The sequence below is a fragment of the Glycine max genome, chromosome 19, assembly GCF_000004515.6.
Source record: "Glycine max cultivar Williams 82 chromosome 19, Glycine_max_v4.0, whole genome shotgun sequence".
Classification (NCBI taxonomy): domain Eukaryota; kingdom Viridiplantae; phylum Streptophyta; class Magnoliopsida; order Fabales; family Fabaceae; genus Glycine; species Glycine max.
The window spans coordinates 32,105,514-32,120,210 of NC_038255.2; the positions used below are offsets into that span (position 1 = coordinate 32,105,514).

The 14,697-nt window shown below is 36.0% G+C and overlaps 1 long non-coding RNA gene across 3 annotated transcripts; it reads right to left on the bottom strand.

Annotated features, from left to right (window-relative positions):
- Positions 1–4,393: 4,393 nt before the first annotated feature.
- On the bottom strand, positions 4,394–8,821 carry LOC102660584 (uncharacterized). Of its 3 annotated transcripts, XR_005889846.1 has the most exons (5): positions 8,614–8,821; positions 7,406–7,938; positions 6,060–7,308; positions 5,611–5,822; positions 4,394–5,266 (listed from the first exon to the last, which is right to left on the bottom strand). It is a non-coding gene; the product is annotated as an uncharacterized lncRNA (long non-coding RNA). The 3 variants fall into 3 exon arrangements; XR_419903.3 differs by having other exon boundaries at positions 4,394–5,822; positions 8,614–8,820; XR_001386696.2 differs by having other exon boundaries at positions 4,394–7,308; positions 8,614–8,819.
- Positions 8,822–14,697: the final 5,876 nt, after the last annotated feature.

Genomic DNA, 14,697 nt, shown 5'->3' on the forward strand with positions numbered 1-14,697 from the left:
TCCAAGCTTTGTTCCACAACGCTAATGTGTTTTCTTTCTCAAAGCTTCTCTGTTAATTGAAAGTTTGAAACGATGCTTATTAAGGGAGTATCTGTTAATTGAAATTCTGGCAAGACTATTGTTAGCTTCATTGTAGTGTTGAGTTTTGGATTCTGTTACTAAATTAAGGGAGTATCTATTAATTGAAATCTCTGTTAATTGAAAGTTTGAAACGATACTTAGTGTTAAATTCTGGCAACGCTAAGGTGGTCCCTCGAACATGGACAAATTATCTGTTAATTGAAATTCTGGCTTCATCAAGGGTGGGTAGTGGGTTTTGTTGCTGCCTTTTGAGTAGTGGGTTCTATTACTAGTACACTTTTACCCTTTGCAGCTTCATCAAGGGAGGGTAGTGGTGGGTTAACTTGGTTGTTATCATCAGAGTTCCAAATGCTAGAAAGGAATTCATCCATGTTCATGGATCATAAGCTCTTTTCATTCTTGCAATAGAACTCATCAAAGGTGAGTGAGATTAATAATTGTTGTGTGTGTAAGCTGTGACTAATTAGTTATTGTCTACATGAATTTCCTTAACTATGGTTTTCTTAGTATTGTTAGTTTGCATAGTGTTGCCTAAAGAAAACCTGTGATTAGTTCTAATAGCTTTGCATTGGAAAGCAAAATAAATGGGAGCTAGGAGAAGAAAGCAGTTTGGGGTATATGATTAAGTTGTTGTGTAAGATTATGAATGAGACTTTACCAATTTGTTAAGATACTTTGGATCATGATGTAGTATCTTTTATTTAAATGACAGGATCTTAGTTAATAGTTCCTAACTCAAATTCTAAAATTTCCCAAAAATCCTACAATTTTATTGTTCTTACAAACTTGGAAAGTAGTCTTTAGAAAGGGAATGCATTAGGAGGATAAAAGCATGTTGCCCTGCTAATTTCCAAGAGGATGGGAGAAGAAAATTAGGAATTACTCTCTATACCTCTGTAGATCAATTATTGAATGTGTCTGACTACTTGCCTGTGTGTAGGTACTGCATGCACCCTTTATATATTGTTAAGCTCCTCTTAAAGCAGAAGCAGATACTTGATGTTGATACGTAATATGAGTGCTAATAGTTTGCTAAGCTTGGTGGGATCTTATTTTAATGTTTACTGTTTAGTGTTTGATTTTTACTGCTTTTAATTAGTTTTTGAGCAATAAAATAAGCTCTATCAATATCATTTCCCTTAACTTTATCAATCGGCAAAACAAAAATGTAAGATGCAGGAACATTGTTAAAGTTTACTGCTTTTAATTGATTTATTGAATTATTGTTAAAGTTTATTATTTTCATTTATTTTAGGGTTGAAATATTTACTTGTGATTTTATATAAAGGAATATTAATATATTTTTTTTATTTGAGTAAACTCTTACGAGTTTACGATTCGATTCGATTCAACGAGTCAAGTTTACGGAGCCTCCACGATTCTAGGTAGAATTGCGAGTTTAACAACCATGGCTCCTACTATAGACGAGGATATCGTCTAAAAAAACAAGGACAAACTTATGGATGAAAGACCGGAAAAGATCGCTCATTGTTGCTTGGAAGGTCAAGGGGGCATTACAGAGCCCAAATGGCATGATGTTGTACTCGTAGTGGCGTTGTGAGTACGGAAAGAAGTCTTGCGTATGTCTGTTGGTGCCATTCGAATTTGATGGAATCCCAGTGCGAGGTCCATTCTAGAGAACCAGGTGGCGTGATGGAGGTCGTCCAAGAGCTCGTCAATGGTGGGAATTGGGAACCTATCTTTAATGATGACGGCGTTGAGTGCACGATAGTCCACACGGAAACACCACGTTCCATCCTTCTTCTTGACCAAGAGCACATGGGAAGAATACGGGCTACGACTCGACCTTATATGGTTACAAAGAAGCATCTCTTCAACTTGGATTTCAATTCCGTGCTTTTGAAAATAGGGATACCTATATGGTTTAACGTGAACTGGTTGAGAATTGGGTAAGAGGTTGATTTGGTGGTCGTGGAGTCTCGAGGGAGGTAGGGAGGTGGGCTGTTGGAATAGGGTTGAATAAGACTGAAGGGGGTTCTGGAGGGCTTGCAGTATGGTATCCTTCCCTGCAATGGAGGCCGAAGGAGGAATGTGAAGTTGAAGGTGGAAGAAAGTTGTGACCCGGTCTGTTTGGATCAGGTGACAAACCTGACCCGGAGTGGCTTCCACGGGATGCGGCCCAGTTTGACCATGGAGAGTCACAAGCCCATCGCGCCTAGAAAATGACATCGTGAGAGTAGAATAATAAATGGTGATTGGGCCCAAAGTTTTGAGCCATTCCACCCCAAAAAACCACATCTGCACCCCCTAGAGCCATAACGAAAAGGTCCACCACGAAAGTGCAGCCTTGGATATTGACGAAAATTGCTTTGCACACCCTATCGCAACAGAATTCACTACCATTTCCCATCATAACACGAAGACGCTTAACGGGCTAGGCCTTCAAGCGGAGACAGCGGGCCAGGCGGTCATGGATGAAGTTGTGGGTACTACCCCCATCAACCAAAATGATGACCTATGTGCCGTTAATGTAGCTGTTGACGCGAAGCGAGGTAAAAGTCGAATGACCGACCATCGCATGAAGGCTAAGCTGAGCCGAAAAGTGATCGTCCGACAGCGTGGCAGTGGAGTCCTCAAAAAGCATGGGGACTAAGTTTGGTGGAACGAGGTCATTTGGGGCAACATCGTCAGAAGCAATCAAGAGGAAGAACTTAGCCTGACATTTGTGGTTGGGGCTATAGCGCGTCACAATTATAGCACAAGCCTTTTTCACAGCGAGCTGCCATTTCTGCCGTGGTGAGCTTCTTGAAAACAATCTGAGGAGGAGCCGGGAGCAGGGGAGGCGGCACCGACAGAGCTGAAGCGATAGGGGTTATCGCTAACGGAGTAGCAAGAGGGCGAAATCGCGAAGGACGACGAGCATCATTGAGCTTGTCTTCCTGGAGTTTCGCCAAGGCTGCCGCCTGAACGAGGGATAGCGGTTAAAGCGCCTGGACTTCACGGCGGATGTTCGGGCTGAGACAGGAAACAAAACAACTGAGCAAGAATGGCGGGAAAAGGCCAACGATGCGATTAGCCAAATTCTCGAATTCCGACAAGTAAGAATTGATAGTACCTTGTTGAGTCAATTTAAAAAGGGCTCCGCGAGGATCCTCGTAAAATGAAGGGGCGAAGCACATTTCCAGGGCCTGAAGGAAGTCTGACCAGGAGGAGATTTGGTTGTTTCTGTGCATCCATTGAAACCAACTCAAGGCAGGGCCATCGAGGTAGAAGGAAGCAACCTGGAGGCACTCACTATCGGGGTGCCGTGATAGTCAAAAAGTTGTGAAATCTTGAAGATCCAAGACATCGCGTTAGCGCCATCAAACCAAGGGACGTCGAGTTTCCTTCTCGGTGGTGGAAGCGAAAGTGGTCTGTCAGGAGAACGAGATTCAAGGATGGTGAAGCGAGAGATAACATCGTTTAATTTGGAATGGAGGGAGCTCTGAGTTTGAGTAAAAATGGTGATGGCTTCTTCTAAGCGTGTATTATCGGCCATGGTCGGAGGCAATGAAAGCACCAAAGTTGATAGGGTGCTTAGAAAAGAAAAGAAAACTTCTTGCAATATGAGGTCAGGAAGGGAAACCTTCATAAGCAAAGAAGGAAAATATAATTTAAAGGTGAATTTTCCTGTCCTTATTCCGTGATCATTCATGCTTATATAGGCAGACAGTCCACTGCCTTAGACACAAATGACACAGTGCTCCTAACAGCACCACTCACTAATGGGCAATTTTACTACAGAATTAGTGATTCCCTCCTAACAGAATTAGTGATTCCCTCCTAACAGAATACGCAATCTCATCATTTACAAGGGATTCTGATTCTAACTTCCTACCCGTACGCTTGGGCATGTGGTCACAATCATTCTGGTGTAGATTGCTATCAGGGTACCTACATGTGACTGTTGACATAAAGCGATTTTGAGAATCTCTTGGACAATTAAACATTATGGAAGACAATTATGGGGATGCAAACATTTCAAGGTTAGTTGTTTTATTTTAAGACAGGAGGAGGATATCAAATTTGTAGAATTCTTTGAGCAGTTGCAGGAAATGGTTGAAGAGAATGATTGTTGTTTGCTGTGTAAGGACCAATTTGAACTAATTCAAAAAGATAAATGACCAACTTGAACCTTTTTAAAAACTTAAAGGACCAATCTGAACCTTTTTAAAAAACTTAAAGGACCGATCTGGACAATTTAAAATAGCCCAAGGTTGTCTCAAATAACTCATTTTTGTGTCACCTGTGATTGATACATTTTGCATAAACAAGACTTAGACTAAATTCATACCAATACAAAACACAACAATTGATCAAATAGAAATAACTTTTACTCAATGAAACCATACATTTGTCTCGCAAAATAAAACATACATTTGTCCCGCAAAATAAACCATACATTTGTCCAGGAAAATAAACCAGACACTGCTACCAATACCAGTCATACAAAAAATAAATATTTTCAAAGGTAGCTAACGATATTAAACAAAAAACATAAACATCCAGGTTTTGAACTCCATTTGGCAGTGGCTAAGCTTTTCCCCTTGTTTCCAGCTTTTTCCTAAACGGTCTACCCTCTTGAATTTCAGCTTGATGGGTTTGGGGTTGGGTTTGGGTTGATGTAGGTGGTTGGGTTTGTGTGGGTTGGTTGATGTTGGGTTTCAGTGTGTGCATCGGTGGTTGTTTGTTGGCTTTGTTCATCTACAGTGGTTTGGATTTCTTTAACTGTAAGGGCCCCAATGGACAAGTGGATCTATTGTGGCCAGTTTCTCCACACCTCCTACAACGACCTTTTACTCCTTTCCTGCTCATCCTATTTGCACTGCTACTAGATGTCTCTCCAGCTTCCTTCCTTCCTGATTTTTAGGTTGACCAAGCATCTTCTTCGGGGGAGGTGGTTGCACATCAGGGAATTCAGTAATGTCCCAAATGTTCCCCATCAGTCGGATGGATAATGTACTAGTAGCATGCTTCATATGCTTCTTTCCTGTAAAAGTCTAGGATGTAATCCTTAGGGTTTAGGTGGTTCCTCATATTCATGCAACATATAACATGCACACATGGTATTCCTTTAAGCATCCCTTTCATGCATGAGCATTCTTGAGTTTGCAAGTTCACTATAAATTTGTCTCCAAGTTGGGTGATGTGTCTAACTTCATCAAACAAATGGTCCCTAGCCATCCTACAAAATCCATGCATTGCATTTAGGCAATACATGTATATATAACCATGCATGCAATCAACCTAAAAAACCAAAACAGTACCTAGGAAGCCAATTATTTGTATTCATGGATTCCAACCTCAATCTTTTTTTTCTTTTTTTTTTTTTATGTTTGGTAGTACACTACCTTCCCATGCAACAACCTTTTTTGAGTTAGTGTCCCACCTCTCCATTAGATAGATGTGTATATCCTCTAACATGGACACAATAAGCTTTTCTCTAGCTTCTAGGATGACGCTATTAAATGATTCACATATTATTAAGTAAAACGTCACACTTGGAGTCCAAAGTGAACCATGACTTACTCCAATAACGTGCAGGGAAAGTTTTCCATAAATATTCGAAGGCTTCTTCGTTTTCCTTTCTCATCTTCTTCATTGCATCCTCATAAGCACGAGTGTATGCTGCTTTGGCAGCCTTCCACATTAACAGCTTAAGCTTAAGACCAGGAAACTTCTTTTTGAAGTTCTATACATGTGCCTCAGACAAAATCTTTGAGAGATGCGTAGAAGTAGATCTTCAATAACATTCAATAAATCATAACATTGAAATATCACATGTGTTATTAGTCATATAACTCAGGAATTAATATGAAGCATCATAAATAGATAAAGCACCAGTATGAACCATCTTAAAAAGATAAGGGATCAATCTAAACCAACATAAAAAGATAAAGGACTAATATGAACCAACATAAATAGATAAAGGACTAATATGAACCAACACAAAAAGATAAGGGGCTAATCTAACTAACCTTCTATTGGTCTGATATGATGGTATACTTTAGAAATTTTTCTGTACCTCCCAAGTTTTTGATTAGAAGTTCCATAACCCATTTCCAGGAGTTGGTATTCTCACCCTCGACCACAGCATAAGCTATTGGCAACATCTGGTCATTTGGGTCCCTTCCAACTGCAGCTAAAATCTCTCCCCCAAATGGCCCTTTCAGAAAACAGCTGTCCAAACCTATGAAGGCCTTCACACAAATGTAAAGCCTATGAAATGCAGGACTGACATCACTGTTAGAGTTCTCTAACTCCTCTGGATTACCTTCATAAGGATGTGTTGTTAAAACAACAGTTGACCCTTCATTATACTTCATCAGCTCATATGTATAGTCATTTAATCTCTTGTACTGTTCTAAAAATGAACCATGTACAAGAGTCTTTGCATGGGCCCTTGCCGTTGGTGCAGTTGCCTTTGACACTCCATAGTTAAACTCCTTATGAACCCTTTCTCTTATATCAGTTTGATGTTTGGGTTTTCTCTAATACCATTCACTAATCTTTTGCATAGCCACTTTGATTTCATCATTCTAACTCTATAGTCCCTGCTACAGGTTCATCATTGATTGTCCTTATTTGCTGCATGTCTTCCACATCCAACTTTGCACAATAAATTGACCATGGACATCCATCCTTACACTCAACTCTTACCCTTACCTTGTCATTTTTGTTAAACTTCAAATTTCTACCTGACTGAACAACATATGTCATGATAGCCTCCTTGAACTAATGTCTACTTGGAAACAAAGTTCTCGTTACGCACTTGTAATCTTTCAGGTCGTTACGCATAACCCACACTGGGTGTTCCTGTCTTATTTTGGACTCGTCCTCATCTTTTGATTCTGCCTGTAACTTCTCTGAGTTGTATGAGTCATCATCCATTTCCATGTTCTGATGTTATAGGGGGACTTCATGTTGTACATCATCATTAATTTTAGGTCCAGGTTCGGGAGGTAGTACACCTTCTTTGTCTGTAGATGTTGAACCTTTCGGTCTTCCCTGTGGCCTTTTGAATGACTTTCTTTGCTACTGTGTACCTGAAGTTCTCTTCCTTGCCTTGACACCTTAGTTTTGTGTAGATGTTGAACCCTTTGCATGAACAATCACATTTTCAACAGGTGCATTTACCCCCTGCAAACCCTTCTTTGTCATTGGTTTCTTCTTTCGGATAACTGAAGGTTATTGTAACATCAGCATCTTTTGTTGCACTAGAACCACCTACGTGTTGACATAAAATGATCATCAATATTATCAAGATTGTAACAAATAAAAAGGACCGATTTGAAGCATTTACAAAAATTGAAACTCGAAGTACCTATTGTAGAACCAACATTTACATCAGGAATATTCTCTTTAGCTAGAGGAGTTTCTTCATGAATATTGTTCTCTTCTGCCAAAAGATTTTTATCACCATCACCAGCATTTCCTTCAGCCACAGGGGTCTCTTTTTCATCATTTTGATCATTCCCTCCATTTCCTTCAATCCCCTAAGATCCATTCTCTACCCCAGGTTCAATAAAATGGACAACCTGAAGGACTGAAACAGAGTGCAAAACATAGAGATGAACACGTCCTTCGCATCTAGCAATGTCAACCATCTCCCAAGCACTAGCATCATCAACCAGTTGTTTCAAACCATGATTTAGATCCTTGCCTACAACCTTGTACCAAAGAGTCTCAACATCTTTATATCCTTTCTCATTTAGAATTCCAGTTATCTCAAAATAAGACCACCTATCAGCCATACATTTCCATACACAGTCATTCCCCTTGTAGGTAAGTTTGTTTCCCCCATGGACAAACTTACCACCAAAGTGAAGCTTAACTTTAAAGTATTATTCCTTCATTCTGCATAATACAAACACACAAAGGGAATTGACTAACTAAACACTAAAATAACACAAAGCATTTCCTAAGTGATACATAGATCATAATCAGAACAATAGCAAAAACAAAATACACATAACATAACCACAAAACAATAACAAAGCCACATTCACTAACTAAACACTAAAATAGCACAAACCATTTACTAAGTAAACACTAAAATAACACATACAGTTTACTGATACCCATCTTCAATAACAAAAAGCATAATACACAGAGCAAGTTAACAGGGACTAAATTGCTCATAATGGAACCACATCAAGAAAACATTGATTAAGGGGGATAAAACTCCACAACAACACTAAAAACCCTTTTCACCACAAATACTAAACCCTTTTTTCTATGTACAGCAACGATAAACCCTTGCCAACACTAAAGAAGACACTTTTCAACACTAACAAAAGAACCACCAAAAGCCTTTATCCCTACAATGAACAATGCCGCACGAAACCCTTCTATAGCCAAGGCTACGATTTCAAAATTCCAAATTGAAAACAGAAAGGAAAACGAATGAACCCTAAACAACAACTCATACCAGCATTAAAACGCAAAAAAAAAAAAAAAAAAAAAACCACAATCTCTTCTGCTGCAAAAGAAGAAATATACCAGAACAAACAAGCATGGAAGCAAACCAACCTTCACAGACCCCTTGAAACCCTTCTTCAATCCACGCCACTTCTCTCGCGCAACAACGAACCAGTCAATGAAGAACGAAACCCTACAATCGCATGTTAGAGAGAAGCTCTTGTTCTTCTGAAACGAACGGTTTTTCCTTCGTAACCAAGCAAGCCAGTGTGACGAACTCATGATTAGTATTTTGAAGCCTCACCCAGTCACCTTTTGTGTGAAACGATGTCGTTTCAATAAGTTGCCACGTAATCCGTTAACAGAGGAGACGACCAAGTGACAAAATGGGTCAATCTAATCCGTTTTAAATAAATGAACGATCAAAGTAAATATTTTAAAAAATAAATGATTAATTTAAACAAAAAATAAGATTAGGAACTAAATAACTTATTTGACCTTTTTATTTGTTTAATCCATTCTTACATTATTCGATCCAGTGAAATTAAGAATACATATTTCTTCATCTTTCACATACCTAAGCAAAGTGATAATAATATAACAAATAATATGATACGATAAAAAATAATAAATTTTTTAAAGTAATGCAGTATTAACTTACTATTACTCTGGAATTAATGACTAATTGACTATCATGTTTATAATCAGTAAAATACAAAGAATAAATAATAAATAACATATACTATGATAATGTAAAAATATATTACATTATTATTTAATAACAAGTTGTTAGATGGTAAGTTTATTAGATTTTATAATAATTATTTTAAAAATTATTTTTATCTTTATTTCAAATTGGTTAACTGGGTAAAAATTTAATATATAAAAATTAATGTGAAGATTCCAATCCTTTGAATATAAAAACAGAACGGCAATTGAATCATACCTGATACCTGTTAATTATTACTATTATTATTATTGACGTTGAAAGAAAAATAATTAAAATCCAGAAAATAAATTATCTAAATTTTAAAATAAAATATCAATACCATCTACATTCTATATTATTAAATATTTATGATCTTCTTTTTCATCCGATTCATCTCGCTATAATGATTTCCACATATCTCCACTATGATTGCCATAAAAGTCAATATATACATTAAAATATCAAAGAACGTACACATGAATCCATTTCAGTTGTCCTACCTCGCATTCAGTGTGGTAATGTAGTATCTTTCTTTTCTATCTTTTTGTTCATTTCATTTAAAAATTGTATTGACGACAAGCGAGTCCTTATTTTTCCATGCACGTATTTGATTTGAATTTTGAAATAATTTATGTATGTTGATTCCATAATAATTGAACTAGATAAGATGATAAGAAGGGAAAAAAATAATACGATAACAACGTATGTAGGGTAATCGCGCGTGCGCCATGCTGTAGTTGAACTATGCAAAAGGGAAAGGGTTTGAGAAAGAAAATGGAACAAAATGAAAGGAACAGGAAAATAGACAAATAGCCAACCTTCTTTAATGAACTTGAATGCAAAAATTAATATTTAATGAACAGGGCATTGTACACTTTGGTTAGGGGTCTGGTTAATACGAGTTGATCATAAGATATTTATCACTCGTATTTATATTATTGGATCTTCTTAATCAATGTTTTTACTCTATTTATATTATTGAGTCTTGTGTCATCTTAGAATGCTAGTTAAAAAGTAAAAGAAAAAAGCTTTTATTAAAAATTATAAGCAAATACATTTTTACACATTTCAATAAAATCTTTTTTTTCTTATACTAAGAGTACTGGTTAAGAAATTAATTGAGATAATTTTTTTTATTGAAAATCGTATAAAAATGCATTTAAAAATTATAAAAATAACATAACTTTGTGCATCTTAATAAATTAGTTTTCCCTTTTAATTTCTTAAATAGTGTCATAAGAAAGCTAGCTAACATTTGCTAAATAAGGGGTGTTTGGTTTGCCTGTTTTTTATTTCCATTTTCACTGAAAATAGAAAATGGTGATGGAAATGCGTTTAGTTGGATTTTTGAAAATATTTCAGTGAAAATATTTTCTCAAACGAACAAAAAATTGAAAACAATAAAATCTCATTTTCAGTGTTTTTAGTTGAAACTAAGAACCTCATTTTGGGTGAAATGAAAACACGGTGGCAAGAAATATAATTTTAAGCAAATCTAAAAATACATTTCCTTTTGAAAACATATTTTCAGTGTTTTTATTTTTTGAAAACAAAAAACAAGAAGTCAAACCAAACATATTTTCAGAATTCTAATCTTTTAAAAATAAAAATAGTTTTCAGAAAATAAAAATAGAAAATGAAAATGCAAAAACAGTATTATATGAAAAAAAATTTCAGAATTCTCTCCATTCCATTTTACACGATGTTTACAATTTTTGACACATGTATTAAGAATACAATTAATATCTTAAATTTTATATTAAAAAAATACTCTCTTTATTCTAATATAAGTGTCATCCTAGGTTATTTTACATGGATGAAGAAAAGTTAATAAATAGATAAAAAAAATAATAGTAACTTTAGAAATATTGGTGAAAAAAATAATTAATGTTATATTAAAAAACTAATTTTGGAACCAAAAAACTATCATGCAACTTCCTAATATAGTAATAACTTTTATCTCTCTAATTAATTATCTAGTAACAACTAATTACACTAAGAGTATTTCATGAAAAAAAATATATTTAATGTTTCATTGATTTTGTAAAATAACAACTAATTTGAAACAATTATTTTTTTTGTTAAAATATCGTATAAAGTGGAATAAAAGGAGCATGTCATATATTATATGAATATTTTCTTAATTTTAAAACATAAATAAAATATTTTAAATTATGAGTAGTATTTAATTATTTGAAATAAACAATTAAAAAAACAAAATATTTAAATTTAGAAGAAGCATGTTAATTTTATAAAATTTGGGAAAAAAATAATTTGAGTATTTACATGTGTACAAAAAAACAAAAAGTTGATGTTAGCCGTTTAGGGCGTAGTAATTGAACATTCTTTTGGTCGAATCATTTAACATAAACGATACTTAGTTGGTGTATTTCACAAAATAAATAATTGTTTTATGTAAGTAAAATTTATAAATATATAAATTATAAAAAGTTTATAATTGTATTGTCTGAGGTCCACAAATTGATGTGGCAAGTGGCGTGACATTGGAATATATATGGCAACCTTCCTTGTCAGCCCTACTACTACAAGAGCATGGACATAACTCCCTTAGCAGTCGAGCTATTGGGTCAATAGGTTGATAATATATTTGAATTCTAATGATAATGCTATTATCCTCTTTTCAAATTACAAGCACTCCACCTATCTAGTAAATACTACAAATTATCTATAAGAGTTGTCATCATACTGTAACAACCCCGATAATCAAGGACCTGAAGCTTTCATCCAATGCTATAAATACCCAATTTTGTTTATGACACCCTCTACCCCGACATACATATAAATAAGAAAAACATATAAAAATATGAAATTATGCCTTCACGATCAATCACATATTCAAAACAACACATCTCAAATACAATACCGCATCTCACACTTACACAACTCATTACACACCATCACATAACAAGTCATAATGATCATTACACACACGTTATGCAACAGATACACTAAGACTCAATCCTATATGCAATGTGGTACCATGTCAGTGAAAAACAACACTAGGGCGCCTAAGAGTACATAACAAGACATGTCACACAATGAGTATGTCAAGTCACTCTCACTAAGTGAAATCAAAAGGTGACTAGTCTAGGTCACTCTATTTTGTGAGAATGCTCCAACCATATGGGATCAACATAGGCTTAAAGGAGCACTCAAACCAAGTGTATTTACCCCAAAGGCCTAGACTTTGAAGAATCCGTTAGGGCCTCACATTCCTGATTCAAGTCCAACCCCTAAAACAACTTTTGCACGTAGACACTGCTCATGAATTATACAATATTCGCAATCTCACACTTGTTTTTAAACACATTTAACACATTGCACTATAATTTAACACCTCATATTCCTAATTTGGAACCCTACAATTTCATTTTAATGCCTTAGGTTCCTAACTTGAAACCCAACACTTTCCTTTTTAACACCTCAAGTTCCTAACTTGGAACCCTACACTTTCTTTTTAACACCTCGTGCATAACATTTTTCTCAAGGTAAACACCAGTCGGATTATTGTATAATTCATAATTCACAATACAAGTAATATCACATCAAGTGTTAACCAAAGACTTATTCACAACCATATTCCATGTCCACAATTAACATCTCACAACATCATAATGCACCATCACATATTCACATGGATCTCACAAATTAACACACGCTCAACTTGCCACTCATACTCAATCTCAATCAAAATTTCATAATCCCAAAATATCATATCATTACGCCTCATAAATCATATACACATCATACAGTAATAATATTTACATGGCACAAAACACACACACACACACACATTTAGTTCGTAGAAACCACACATACATGTATAATAAATAAGTATATCCTTACATTTTCTCCTAACCTTTATAGAGTAAAATTACAAGTACAGGGGATGCACTAATCCTCTTAAGTTCATACTTATCTTGTTTGAAAGCTAAGACAATTATCTACATTGGTTTGACCATTAAATATGTCTAAACCTAAGATAAACATTGGATCATTGCTTAATCCTGACAGCTCAACCTTTTCCCAGTAATTTGACTCTCTAGGGGTCTATACAACTCCGAATTGTATGGAACCAACGGAATTTGTTAGATAACATCTAGTGCTAAAACTTTCATGAATACCACAAAACCTAATTAAATCATTTGCTTTGTCTTTTTTAGGCTACAAGTTAATTCACATTGTCAAGAAAATAGCACGGGCTTAAAACAATTGATTTTCACTAAGCACAGGCATGCTTCGCTAAAAACCTCCATTTCGTGAAGCAAAAGAGGAAAAATTTAGACATCCAAACACCCCCAAATTCAAAATGAATAGAACATGTGATCACATCATGGGGACACAAAACCCCTCAATCTATTTCAAGAAAACATGCAAGAATCAAGAATTCCTAAATTTCTAGGTTTCTAACATTCAAAGCCAAACACTCAATTAAACCATCCAATTTGCATTTGGGCATTAGTTGGCCCATCAAACATGAGCAATTCGTAGTTATCATTGTACAAGCAAAATTAAAATGCATAAAACACCCCAAATTAGAGTGAACATGTGTAGAGATCCTTAGAAGATCAAATTGAGGTTTAGTTTGGGATGTTTATTGAATTATAATTTTCCTTTGACACCCCTTTGTTGATCACATCATGGAGGGCGACCTGCCTTTAGGTTGGAAACCCCTTAACCTAAAGCGCTATGATGGAACCATTGATCCAAAGGAACATTTGGATGCATTCCTCACCTAGGCTAATCTCTACACCCATGATGATTCAATCATGTGTTAAGTCTTTCCAACCTCCCTCAAAGGGGCAGCATTGACATGGTATAGTGGACTCCCTTCCTGGTCCATCGACAACTTCGACACTATTGTCGAACACTTTAGTTCCCAGTATGCGACAACTGGTCACATCGCCTAACATATGCAACCTTGGCTAGTTTACGCCAGGAAGATGATGAGTCACTCCACAAATTTATAGATAGGTTTGGTTGAATTGTCATCCAAATCAGGAATCTCTATCTTGAGGTAACTTTACACTCCATGATGTTGGCCCTCGCACTTGGCAAGTTCCCTGATAGTCTATGCAAGAAACCCCCTAGCAGCATGGACGAGCTACGTGAGCGAGCCAAAGGGTACATTCTTATTGGTCATACTAGGACCTTGCCCTTTTTCCATGTGGGGGATGGATATACTAGGACCATTGGCAAAAGCCCCAGGATAGGTCAAATTCTTATTAGTCGCTATTGATTATTTCACTAAGTGGATTAAGGCAAGACCATTGCGAGAAATTTCAACAAATGAGGTAGAGAAGTTCTCATGCAAACACCTCATATGAAAATATGGTCTTCTTTACGCCATTGCCACTGACAATGACACTCAATTCAAAGCTCAAGCTTACGAACAATTCCTATCGAGGCTAGATGTCAAGCACCTCACAACTTTTGTCGAACACCCCCAGACCAATGGTCAGGCA